Source organism: Delphinus delphis, chromosome 1, assembly GCF_949987515.2.
Source record: "Delphinus delphis chromosome 1, mDelDel1.2, whole genome shotgun sequence".
Taxonomy (NCBI): Eukaryota; Metazoa; Chordata; class Mammalia; order Artiodactyla; family Delphinidae; genus Delphinus; species Delphinus delphis.
In genome coordinates, this window is record NC_082683.1 from 110,414,537 (window position 1) to 110,426,530 (window position 11,994).

General features: G+C 40.8%; 1 non-coding gene across 1 annotated transcript; it reads left to right on the forward strand.

Annotated features, from left to right (window-relative positions):
- The first annotated feature begins 9,953 nt into the window (after window positions 1-9,953).
- On the forward strand, window positions 9,954-10,026 carry TRNAD-AUC (transfer RNA aspartic acid (anticodon AUC)). The gene has a single exon. It is a non-coding gene; the product is annotated as a tRNA-Asp (tRNA).
- Window positions 10,027-11,994: the final 1,968 nt, after the last annotated feature.

Here is an 11,994-nt window from a genome sequence, read left to right on the forward strand (position 1 = left end):
GCCAATAAAGTCAGAACCTGAGGTATATAGCTATTATAATGACATAATAAGAGCAAGCTAAACCATTTGAAGTAGAATTGTTGAAACTGATGAACCAAGAAATTAAAATAAGATAATAAATATCCTCAAAAAGATAAAGAACAACTGATAGAAATAAGAACAAGAGGTCATAAAAAAAGAACCGAGTAGACATATCGAATATAAAAAATATATTTGTTGACATTAAGAACACAACAAGTGGAAAAAATAAAGGATGGATACAGCTGGAGAACAAATGAGTGAACTGGGAGATCAGACTGAGAAAATCTCCCAGAGGGCAGAAGAAAAGATTAAAGAGAGAATACTTCAAAGGGAGCTAAATGACATAGAGAATAAAAGTGTGAGATCAGGATAATAGGATTCCCCAAAGAGAGGAAGAAAAAAAGGTAGGGGGGAATAGCTGAAGAAATATGGTAATACATTTCTGAGAGTTAGAGTAAGGTGAAAGTTCTCAGCTTGAAATGGCTCACAGAGTGCTAACTGGGGTGACTAAGGAGGGGAAAAAACACATTTAGACTCATACTGAAATTTAAGTGTATCAAATCAGATAAAATTCTAAACATCTCCAAAAGAAATACAAAGGAACAAAAATCAAACTGCATCAGACTTCTCAACAGAAACACTAGATGCAAGAAGACAAAGTAGCAATGTTTTTAAACGTTGAAAGAAATCTTACATATAGCCAAATAGTCATTCAAATGTGAAGGTATTAAACCCTGGTGGTCCAGGGGTTGGGACTGCTCTTCCGCTGCCTGGGGCCGGGTTCAATCCCTGGTGGGGGAAATAGGATCCCACAAGCAGCCTGGCACAGCCAAAAAAAAAAAAAAAATCCTCAGGCATAGTAGGCCTCAGGAAAAAGACCAACATTAAAAACACTCTTCGGGGGCTTCCCTGGTGGCACAGTGGTTGATAGTCTGCCTGCCGATGCAGGGAACACGGGTTCATGCCCCGGTCCGGGAAGATCCCACATGCCGCGGAGCAGCTGGGCCCGTGAGCCATGGCCGCTGAGCCTGTGCGTCTGGAGCCTGTGCTCCGCAACGGGAGAGGCCATAACGGTGAGAGGCCTGCATACCGCAAAAAAAAAAAAAAAAAACACTCTTCGGGACTTCCCTGGTGACACAGTGGTTAAGAATCCGCCTGTCAATGCAGGGGACACGGGTTCGAGCCCTGGTCCGGGAAGATCCCACATGCCATGGAGCAACTAATCCCGTGCACCACAACTACTGAGCCTGCACTGTAGAGCCTGCAAGCCACAACTACTGAGACCTCGTGCCACAACTACTGAAGCCTGCGCACCTAGAGCCCATGCTCTGCAACAAGAGAAGCCACCACAATGAGAAGCCTGCGCACTGCAACAAAGAGTAGCCCCTGCTCACCACAACTAGAGAAAGCCCGCGTGCAGCAACAAAGACCCAACACAGCCAAAAATAATAAATAAATTTATTTTTTTAAAGAAAACAACACTCTTAGAGAAAGTACTCAAATAAGAAGAGAGAAATGAGGATGATGCCTGAGACATGGGGAGTAAAACTGGTTAAATAATATAATAAAACTGATTATTTTTAAAAGCCAAAGGGCAAGGGAGAGAGAGAGAGAGAGAATGAAATGGTTGGGTGGAGAGCAGCGTCTCCAGTTGCTGCAAGTTATATTTGCAAAAAAAGGACTTGGCACAAAATTTTATTAGCGGCTTGAGGAAAAGTACTTGAGGGACAAGACAGCTAGCCTTTGGTTGGGGAATTACACAAAACAAGAATCAACCTGAATTTTAAGAACTGTCAAGATGATGAGAGAAGAGAGAGGAAAGGGCAAGACTAAAAGGATATGAGGGTGTGAAAAAGTACTTTTGCTATTAAGGGAAATATAAAATGAATGATACATTTAGAAATTATTCTAAGGAGGAACTGGAGTTAAATTAAAGCAATCACAACATTGTAAAAATATAGAATATATAACTTTTAAAATATAAGAAGAAAGTTGGCTCCATCCGTTGGAAAGCAAGAAAGAAAAAAACGACAAAAAAGGCACAGTATACAGAAAATTAAAATGTCAGAATAAGTCCTAATACTATAAAGGAATCTGTAATAAAGATGAACAAAATAAACATACTTGTTAAAAGACAAAGATTCCCAAGTTGGGTTTAAAATTTTTTTCAGCAATATGTTGCATACAAGAGAAACATTTAAAAGAAAAATGTATTAAATGTTTAAATTTTAAATATTTTAAATAAAAGAACAGGAGAAAATACACCAGGGAAATATAAAGCATAAGAAATATCAGGGAAGTAATTTTGATATTTGATAAAAGAGAATTCAAGATGAAAAACTATGAGATAAGAGGAACATAATACAAGAAAATACAAACATCATGAACATTAAAACACCAATAATATAGCCTCAAAATATATAAAGCAACAGCTAACAAAACTTCTGGAAGAAATAAATAAATTATGGTTAGAAATTGTAATGCACTCTTCTCAGAAACTGATCAAGGAGACAAAAAAAAGCAGAAATATAGAATAGCTGAATAATGTTATTGGTAAATTCAAACTATTTGGTATATATAGAGAATCCCACACCCAACAAAGAGAACATAAACATTTTTTTCTAGCACATGTGGATCATGTAATATTGAATAAGCTCTAGGACACAAAAGAAGTCTCAATAAATTTCAAAGAATCATTATTACACAGATTATGTTTTCTTACTATAATACAATAATAATTTTAATTAATAGATAATAAAATAGTTTTAAAAGAAACAGAAAAAAAGTGAAAACAACCCTACTGTTCATCAACAGTATAGAGAAATAAATTAGAGCTTTTTTTTTTTTTTTGCGATACGCGGGCCTCTCACTGCTGTGGCCTCTCCCATTGCGGAGCACAGGCTCCGGATGTGCAGGCTCAGCGGCCATGGCTCACGGGCCCAGCCGCTCTGCGGCATGTGGGATCTTCCCGGACCGGGGGCACAAACCCATGTCCCCTGCATCGGCAGGCAGACTCTCAACCACTGCGCCACCAGGGAAGCCCTAGAGCATATTTAAACAATGAAATATGACACAGTAATGTAAATGAGTGAACTTCATCAATATGGATAAAACAAGAGAGGAAGTTGCAGAAGAATCCATGCGTTATGGTACTATTTATGTAAAGTGCAAAAACATGCAATACTAAATAACATATTGCTTAGGAATATGTACACATGTGATCAAAATTATTTTTTTAATCAAGGGAATCATAAACGCATAATTCAGGATAGCGGTAAAAAACTATAAACTCATAATTCAGGAGCAAAATTTGCCACCCCAAAATGTGTCTCTTTGGCTTGAAGATTAATTTAATTTTAAGAAACATAAGACTCAGGAAGTCTTTCTATTAACGTCCCCTTTGCTGCCTAAAGAATTTGGATAAAAGCCAGAATAAAGCTATCACCAGAGCTACCTGCAAAGAATATAGGCTAGGTGTGGTAGGGAGAGATCAGAGTCCACTAGTGTCCGATTGTCTCTGCATGGCCCAGCAAATATTTATTTACAAAATATTTGCTTCTCTCTCTCTTACTGAATTGTCTTCCTCTCCTTTGAAGCTCCAAACAACTACCCCCAAATTCCTTTTGTCTTTAGCTGAAGATGGTATTTAAGGTGAGGGTTTTGACCATTTTGGTGAGTTACTTAGTTTTCCTAGGTCTCGCCCATGTATACATCTCATTAACCTTCTGTTTGATTTTCTCCTGTTAATCTGTCTCATGTCAATTTAATTCTTAGACCAGCCAGAAGAACCTAGAAGGGCAGAGGAAAATTTCCTCCTCCCAACAGTGGCTACAGCTGTGGAGAGGGCCAGTGCAATATAGGATTGCATGTGGAGACCTTCACCTAGATCTGTAAATTTTGTTTGTTTTAAGGGATCTAAAGCAAATATTTCTTAAATTCAACAAAGCTTATGACTGGATAATGTGCTATTTTCTATACTCTTCTGTATGCTTGAAATATTTCAACATTAAAATAGTAGGAAAAGAAAAAGAAAGAAAAGAAGAGAGAGCATCCATGGAAGGAAAGCCAGCCACAGACAAGGTAGGAAAATCCAGTTAGCCTGAGATTTTCCCATGGAACTCACAATGGCAGCAAACAGAGGAGCCATGTCTACAGGGCACAGAGAGAAAGAATGTATGACCTGAGAATTTTATGCCCTGCCAAGCAGCAACAGTCTCAAGCTGAAAGAACTCAGGGAATACAGAAGCCAAGAGCCCTTTGAAATCCAACCAACCAAATAATGACTCAAATAAAGGATGCCGGAATGAAGAAGCCAGGCTAAAAGGTCTGTTTGTGAGAGCTGAATTCACAGAACTAGAACTAAGACCAAACTTGCATTGGAAATCATGTTTACAAAACAGAATGTGAATACGGTATACGTCGACATTTTAAAATTAACTAATATAACTATCAGAAATTGGTAGATTGGGGCAGGGGAAATGGGAATAAGTGTAAATATACTGTTTTCCTCATCCTTCTGGTAGGTGGTGAGGAGTTGTTTTTTATCTCTGACTCTTTTACAAGCTAATATTTCTCATGATGAAACATAATTTATTTTTCACCACGAGATTTATTTTATTTCATAAAATTTAGTAATTTGTTCATTTTCCATTTTCCCTTTTGTTATCTACAAGTAAAACCTAAAGAGTACTTTTTATTATAAATAACATGTATTGTGGTCCCATTTTTGTCACTGTTTTTTCTGTAAGTCTATCTATCAGTCTCTCTAGCTATCTATACTGATAGAGAGCCAAATGGTATTCAACAAATGTTAATGCTTATTTCTGGGTGGTGGGATAGTGATTAATTTTTTTCTTTCTTCTCTGTATTTTGCTGCTTAATTTGTTGCTGTTGTGGCTGCTGCTAATGGATATGGGTCATGGGCATTCTTTTAGAAGAAACAGAAAAGATGACCTTGGCAGTAATTTCAGGAATGGATCAAGGCAGGACTTGTGGGAAGCAGAGAAGATTGGCCCTTGCAGTGGGGGGAGATGGTGATGGTTTTGAAATGATGGGAAGGGCATTAGAGACGAAAAGAAGTGAAAAGATTTGAGGTTTATTTTTGAGGTAGAACCAATAGAACTTGCTGATCAGTTAGGTATGGTGAGTGAGAGGTAAGGAAGACCCCAAGAAAACTTCTGGATTTGACTTGTACGGCTGTAGCGCCGTTAATATGGGAAGGTGGGGTGGAGGATGTGGATTTGGAGGGAAAACCAGGAGTTTGTTTTTGGACTTGGTCAGTTTCATATACTGTGAGACATCCATGTGGAAGTTCATTTATTCAACAAATATTGAGTACTTACTGTTAGGTGAGCCAACACGGGTTGTGAAAGAATTCACAGAAGGATTAACAAGGGAAAAAGAGAAAGTTATTCACTTTCTGAGGGAGGAAAGAGGCCAGACGCATAGAGTGGCATTAGCCCCAAAGGCTGGGGGTTTGAGTCTTTCACTGGGCTTCAAAGGGCAAGGTGCAGGAAAGAGGGGGTGGGTTCATATCTATTTTGGTCCAGAGTTGTATCGAAATTGGATGTGCTTCTACGGGGTGTGTTTTCTCTGAGAATCTGTAACTTTTTGTCTTCAGAAGTTTTCCAGTCCTTGGGTGTCTGAAAGAGACTTGATAGTGGCCCTTGACAGGCATGACTCTATTTTGAACAATGTTATATGGATTTACACTTACTATGTGCTAGGCACTGTGGGATGCTACGGTGAACAAGAGAGACAATGAAATCTTCCCTCGTGGTGCTTGCAATAAACAATAAGTAGGGACTTACCTGGTGGTGCAGTGGTTAAGAATCCGCCTGCCAATGCAGGGGACACGGGTTCGAGCCCTGGTCTGGGAAGATCCCACCTGCCGCAGAGTGACTAAGCCTGTGTGCCACAACTACTGAGCCTGTGCTCTAGAGCCCACAAGCCACAACTACTGAGCCTGCATGCCACAACTACTGAAGCCCACACACCTAGAGCCCGTGCTCCGCAACAAAAGAAAGCCCGTGCACAGCAACAAAGACCAAAGCACAGCAAAAAATAAATAAAATAAAATAAAATTTTTTTAATAATAAAAATTTAAAAAAATTAAAAATAAAAAAAAAACAATAAGTAAAACACATAGTATTTTAGAGGTCACAAGTGCCATGAGGAAAAATAAAGCAGGAAGTAGGAATAGGGTATAACAGCCTGTGGAGAGATTCAATTTTTTTTTTAATATTTATTTTTTTAATTTATTTATTTGGCTGCACCAGGTCTTAGCTGCGGTACGCGGGATCTGTGTTGCGGCACACAGGCTCTTAGTTGCAGCATGCGGCATCTAGTTCCCTGACCAGGGATCGAACCCAGGTCCCCTGCATTGGGAGCGTGTGGTTTTAACCACTGGACCACCAGGGAAGTCTCAAGAGGTTCAATTTTAAATAAAGTGGTCAAGGAAGTTTCCACTGAGAGAGAGACATTTGATCAAAGACCTGAAGCAGATGAGGGAGAGGCCATGTGACTATCTGGGGAAGAGAGCTCTTCTCTAGCACCCAAAGAGGAGATAGTGGGAACCTCTGATTTATAGGCAGAAGTTCAATTGGTATCTGAAATGGGGGGGGGGATTCGGGGGGACGTTTTGTAGGACTGAGCCCTTAACCTGTAGATCTGATGCTGTCTCCAGGTAGATAATTTCAGAATTGAGCTGAATTATAAGAGACCTAGCTGGTGTCAGAGAATTGCTTGGTGGCGTGGGGAAAAATCTCACACATTGAATTGGAATTGGTGTCAGAATTGCAGATGCTTTTCAGACACAACCTCTTCTCTTCTCACTCCATGCTCTATCCCTTGGCATGCTCATCCATGCCCAATGCTTAGGTTTCCATCTATGTTTCTGCCTCCCAAACTGCCAATCCAGCCCTCCTCTCTGAACTCTGGATGTGTATATCCAACTACTTCTTTGACATTACCATGTGACTATCACAAGAAGATGTCTAAAACTAAAATTGCAATATCCACACACCTACTGCCCCAAATCTGGGCCTCCTCCAGTTTTCCCTGTGGCAATAAATGGCACCACCATGTATTTGGTTTCACAAGCCAGAAATATGGGAGTCACATGCACACCTGCCGCTCCCTGATCCATCATGTCCAGCCCATCAAGGCCTGACTATTTTACCCCCTAAATCTCTCACGAACGCATCCACTTCTCACATTTCCCCACCACACCACTCCCCAGAACTCACTGTTCTTCATCTCTGCTTTATTTTTCTTTACACATCATATGATTTCTTTGTTTGTTTGCTGCTCACGTATCTCCACCTGACTAGACTCCAAGCTCCATAGAGATAGAATAGTGCCTGGCATGTAGTGAGCACTAAATAAGCACGTGTTGACTGGATGAATGAACCTGCGCTCTCTCCACCCGAGTTCAGGAGATAATCGTAGTTAAGAACAGCAGCTCCCAAATCAGACTGCCTGGGTTCCACCACTTGCCAGTTCTATGATCTCTGGCAAGTTATGTAACTTCTCTGTGCCTCAGTTTCCTCTCCTGTAAAATGGAGATAACAAAAGTACTTACTTCATTGGGTTGTGGGGATTAGGGAGTTATTATCTGTGAAATAGAACAATGCCTGGTATAGAGTAAGTACTCAGTAACGATGAGCAATTATTTGCTATTATTTGTTAAATTACCTCTCCACTGGTCTCCCTGTCCCAACTCTACCCCCTCTCTTAATCTTTTCCATTATTGCAAAATGGAATTTTAAGTGAAATTTTTCAAAGTGCAACTCTGATCATGTCGCACACCCAAGCGCACACAAACACACACACACTCACATTGCTGAAAAAACCATTCAGCGGCTACCAATCCTTAACATGTCCCTCAGGGTCTTGCCCACGCCTCCAGCCTCACCTTGTATCTCTCCACCTTGTTCTTGGGTTTTAGCCACACTTAACTTTCCCTCGGTAACTCATCATGCCCCCTTCCTGCCACAGAGCCTTTGCATATAATGGTCCTTCTATCTAGGTAGCACTTCCTCCCCTCAACTTCACTCTCACCCTCCCTCCTCCCTTTGCCTGGATAACTTCTGCTCATCTTTCAGATTTCAACTCAAGAGTCACTTCCATAATGACATTCCCCACTCCCAGACTAAAATTCAAGTTTCTTTGTTTAAAATTACCATAGGGAATTCCCTGGTGGTCCAGTGGTTAGGACTCAGCACTTTCAGTGCCGTGGCCTGGGTTCAATCTGTGGTCAAGGAACTAAGAGTCCTCAAGCCATGTGGTGTGGCCAAAAAGAAAAAAAAGTTACTGTAAATGTGATCCCTTAGCAGTTGACCTCAATTTGTAATTATCCACTTGTTGGTGTTTTCACGTGCTTATTTATTGTCTTCTCTAAACTGAAAGCCCCATAAAATCAGGAAACATATTTTTCCTCCTCTTTTTATTGCAGTATCTACTGTGCCTGGCACATGCAAAGTACTACCTTCTGAATGAGTGAATGAATAAATGAATGAATGGGTCCTCAGCAGAAGCAACCACAACCACCATACAGGGCCTGTAAAGGGCTTAACCCTTCATAGTTCTCGGGACCAAGACACAGACAACAGCCTCTGCCCTTTGGGCAGTTCACAGAGTTAGTAAGAGGGGGTCTGAGTGGCAGGTCTGCTGGTCACCAGCAGTGTGTCTTTGACTAAGTCACATCCCCTCTCTGAGCCTCCATGTCTTCACCTGTAAAATGTGGATCATGATTCTTATCTCACAGGGTTAAGGAGGACCAAATGAGCCTTGGATGAGAACGCGTTTTTTAAAACTTTTAACATTGAACAAACAGAAAGAATTGTTTTATTTTCCAAAAGGGAACTTTACTAGGAATTGAAATGGAAAGAAAAGCCAAATATACAGGAAGTACAAAAGCTGACCCAGGTGGCTTTAGTTTCCTTACCCTAATGTGGCAAGGTAAGCCAGGTTCTCATCCCATAGAATGACAAGCCTGGCTACACCTCAGTCCCAATAGTTTAGACACTAGGCCAGGCCAGTGTGAGACACAAGACAGAGAGACCCTTCTCAGCTCCACTGTGGGACCCCCACAGGAGCCTGTTCTGGCCCCCTATCCCCTGCTCTGCTCGGGCCCTGCTCAGGCCATCTGGTCCCTGGACTCCTGGGTGAAGGAGGAAGGCCCACCCTTCTCTGGCCCCAACACTCCCCAGAGAGGCCTCCAGATGAGCTGCCTGACCTCAGAGTAGCTGCTTTTGCTCCTTTAGGGCCTCTCTGGCTCCAGGCCCTGGAGCCCAATCCTTGATTTTTGTTAAGTTTCTCTGACCTCCACTGAAGCTCAGCATCCTCCCCAGTGCTCTAGGCTTACACTTAGACCCCTCTAGAAACAGGCCTGTAACTGGGGTCACACACCAGCTCATTTCCTGCCAGCTGCTCTGAAGTCCTGACCAGTGAAGTGTTTATTTCCAGACACAAACCAGGGGCAGTGAAGGGAGCTCTATTCTGAGTTGCCTCCGGGATCTCTCATGCCATCCCCACACCTTAGGCTTCACATCAAGTCCTTGGCAAAAGACTTGTACACTGAAAATGACAAACCATTGCTGAAAGAAATTGAAGAAGGCACAAATAGAGGGAAAGACATCCCATGTTCATGTATTGGAAGACTTAATATCATTAAATAGCCATACTATCCAAAGTGACCTACAGATTAAATACAATCCCTATCAAAATCCCAGTGGCATTTTTTTTAGAAATAGACAAAACTATCCTAAAAGTCATATGGAATCTCAAAGGACCCCAAATAGCCAAAACAATCTTGAGAGAGAAGAGTAAAGCTGGAAGTGTCACACTTCCTGATTTCAAAACATATTATAAAGCTACAGTAATCAAAGCAGTATGGAACTGGCAAAAAGACAGACAGACATACAGGGACTTCACTGGTGGTCCAGTGGGTAAGACACTGCGCTATCAACGCAGGGGGCCCAGGTTCGATCCCTGGTCAGGGAACTAGATCCCACATGCATGCCACAACTAAGAGTTTGCATGCTGCAACTAAGAGGCCCGCATGCCACAACTAAAAGATCCCACATGCCACAACTAAATATCCCGCATGCCGCAATGAAAATCCTGCGTGCCACAACTAAGACCCAGTGCAACCAAAATCAATTAATTAATTAAAAAGATAGACATACAGACCAATGGACCAGAATGGAGAGCCCAAAAATACACCCTCACATATTTGATTGAATGATTTTCAACAAGGATATCAAGAACACACAATGGGGAAAGGATAGTCTCTTCAACAAATGGTGTTAGGAAAACTGTATATGCATATACAAAAGAATGAATTTGGACCCTTACCTTATACCATATACAAAAATTAACTCAAAATGGAAACCTAAAATTAAGACCTGAAACTATAAAACTCCTAGAAGAAAACATCAAGGAAAATCCTCATGACATTGTAACAAGCAAAGATTCTTTGAATATGACACCAAAAAAAGATAACAAAAGCAAAAATAGACAAATAGGACTACATTAAACTTAAAAACTTCTGGGGAACAAAGGAAATAATCAACAAAGTAAAAAGATAACTTACAGAATGGGGGAAAATATTTGCAAGCCATATGTCAGATAACAGGTTAATTAATATCCAGGATATATGAAGAACTACAACTCAACAAAATAAAACAAAAAATAACCCACTTAAAAATGAGCAAAGGATTTCAATAGACATTTCTCCAAAGTAGATTACACAAATGGTCAAGAAGCATATGAAAAGATGCTCAACATCACTAATTATCAGTGAAATGCAAATTAAAAAGAAAAAGACACAAGATTTCACCTCATTTTCATTAGGACGGTCACTATCAAAAAAAATTAAAACAGAAAATAACAAGTATTGGTGAGAATGTGGAGAAATTGGAACCCTTGTGCACTGTTGGTGGGAATGTAAAATGGTGCATACACTATGGAATAGTATGGAGGTTCCTCAAAATTTTTTAAATAGAACTGCCATATAACCCAGCAATCCCGCTTCTGGGTATACATGGAAAATAATTGAGGGGACTTCCCTGGCTGTCCAGTGGTTAAGACTCCGTGCTTCCACTGCAGGGGACATGAATGAGTTCGATCCCTGGCCGGGGAATTAAGATCCCACATGCCATGCTGTGCGGCCAAAAAATTCTTTAAAAAGAGAAAAGAAAAAAAATTAAAAATAGGATCTTGAAGAGATAGTATCACTCCCACGTTCATTACAGCTTTATTCACATTAGCCAAGATCTAGAAGCAACCTAAATGCCCATTGACAGATGAAAGGATAAAGAAAATGTTGTATATACATACAACGGAATATTATTCAGCCTTCCAAAAAAAGGAAATTCTGTCATATGCTACAACATGGATGAACCTTGAGGATATTATGTTAAGTGAAATTAGCCAGTCACAAAAGGGCAAGTACTGCATGATTCCACTTAATATGAGGTAACTAAAGTAATCAAACTCATAGAAACAGAAAGTAGAATGGTGGTTGCCAGGGCCTGAGAGGTGGGGAATGGGGGGTTGCTGTTCAGTGACTATAGAGGTTCAGTCCTGTAAGATGAAAAAGCTCTAGAGATCGGCTGTACAACAATGTGCATGTAGCTAAGAATACTGCAGTGTGCACTTAAAATTTATGAAGAGAGTAAATTGATGTGTGTGTTTTATCACAATTATATATATATAATGTGAATGAGTTCTTCACCATTCAGTCAAGGTAGCATTGTGACTCCCCAGGACAGGCAAAGGGTGTTCTTTACTCTTTTTTTGGCTATATTGGGTCTTCTCTCCGCGGGCTTCTCCTTGCGGTGGCTTCTCTTGCTGCAGAGCACAGGCTCTAGGCACGCGGGCTTCAGTAGTTGTGGCATGTGGGCTCAGTATTTGTAGCTCACAGGCTCCAGAGCGCAGGCTCAGTAGTTGTGGCGCACTGGCTTAGTG